This window comes from Eucyclogobius newberryi, unplaced genomic scaffold (genome assembly GCF_026437365.1).
Source record: "Eucyclogobius newberryi isolate DKJ021-1_F unplaced genomic scaffold, fEucNew1.0.hap1 SCAF_1, whole genome shotgun sequence".
In the NCBI taxonomy this organism is placed as follows: Eukaryota; Metazoa; Chordata; class Actinopteri; order Gobiiformes; family Gobiidae; genus Eucyclogobius; species Eucyclogobius newberryi.
The window spans coordinates 32,948,965-32,950,854 of NW_027315723.1; positions in this window are offsets into that span (position 1 = coordinate 32,948,965).

A 1,890-nucleotide genomic window follows, 5' to 3' on the forward strand; every position below is an offset into this window, starting at 1 on the left:
GTTCAAACGCTCGATATGTGATCTGTTCAAACGCTCGTTATGTGATCTGTTCCAATGCTCGTTATGTGATCTGTTCAAACGCTCGTTATGTGATCTGTTCAAACGCTCGATATGTGATCTGTTCAAACGCTCGTTATGTGATCTGTTCCAATGCTCGTTATGTGATCTGTTCAAACGCTCGTTATGTGATCTGTTCCAACGCTCGTTATGTGATCTGTTCAAACGCTCGTTATGTGATCTGTTCAAACGCTCGTTATGTGATCTGTTCCAACGCTCGTTATGTGATCTGTTCAAACGCTCGATATGTGATCTGTTCCAACGCTCGTTATGTGATCTGTTCAAACGCTCGTTATGTGATCTGTTCAAACGCTCGTTATGTGATCTGTTCCAACGCTCGTTATGTGATCTGTTCAAACGCTCGTTATGTGATCTGTTCCAACGCTCGTTATGTGATCCGTTCCAACGCTCGTTATGTGATCTGTTCCAATGCTCGTTATGTGATCTGTTCAAACGCTCGTTATGTGATCTGTTCAAACGCTCGTTATGTGATCTGTTCAAACGCTCGTTATGTGATCTGTTCCAATGCTCGTTATGTGATCTGTTCAAACGCTCGTTATGTGATCTGTTCAAACGCTCGTTATGTGATCTGTTCAAACGCTCGTTATGTGATCTGTTCCAATGCTCGTTATGTGATCTGTTCAAACGCTCGTTATGTGATCTGTTCAAACGCTCGTTATGTGATCTGTTCCAACGCTCGTTATGTGATCTGTTCCAATGCTCGTTATGTGATCTGTTCAAACGCTCGTTATGTGATCTGTTCCAACGCTCGTTATGTGATCTGTTCAAACGCTCGTTATGTGATCTGTTCAAATGCTCGTTATGTGATCTGTTCAAACGCTCGTTATGTGATCTGTTCAAATGCTCGTTATGTGATCTGTTCAAACGCTCGTTATGTGATCTGTTCAAACGCTCGTTATGTGATCTGTTTCAATCAATCGATCGATCAATCGATCAATCGATCAATCAATCAATCAATCAATTTTGGCTCAGTAGTGTCTGATGGAAGTCACAGACGTGGGTCAAGGACTTCTCGGAGCTCTTTGTGTCCTCAGAGCCGTCCACAGCGTGACAAACTTTGTGCAGGGTTAAGTGTTTGAAGAAGTTGAAGATTCCATGGAGACGAGAGGGTGTTTTCAGGAGCACATTTTGAGATGGAGGAGCTGCAGGCTGAAGCGATGGGGCGTCCCATACAAGGGCGGGGCGCTTGATTGTTCCAGCTTTGAAGTTGTGTTCAAAGTCCAGGAGCAAGAAGAGAGTGTGAGAGAGTTTGCAACCATAACCATAACAACCATAACCATAACAACCATAACAACCATAACAACCATAACCATAACAACCATAACCATAACAACCATAACCATAACAACCATAACCATAACAACATATAACAACCTTGTCAAACACAAAACATCATAAGCAGGTAAATTAAGAAATGTACATTATGGCAAATATGACATACACATTACACATTTCCAAACAAAGCAAAGCATTCAAACTCCTCTTGCTTTGTTTCTTACATATATCACAGTTGTTATACATTATGAAAAGGTAATGTTTTGACTAAATGAAGGGGTAAGAATCTGAAAACCGGTGTGTAATTACTAAGGCTGAATCGTTAAAATAAATGAATAAAACATTTTCATTAACAGTGAAGCCTCTGTTTATGCTTTATTAGGCTAATGAAAGTGTAGCTACAGCGTATTATAAAGGGTCAGTGGCATAATACATTTAAATATGGTCAGTGTTTTATTGATCTTTTTATTCACTGTAACTCTTGAACATTCCGTGTGTTAGACCAGGTGTACCTAACAAAAGGGCCCGCTGCAGATT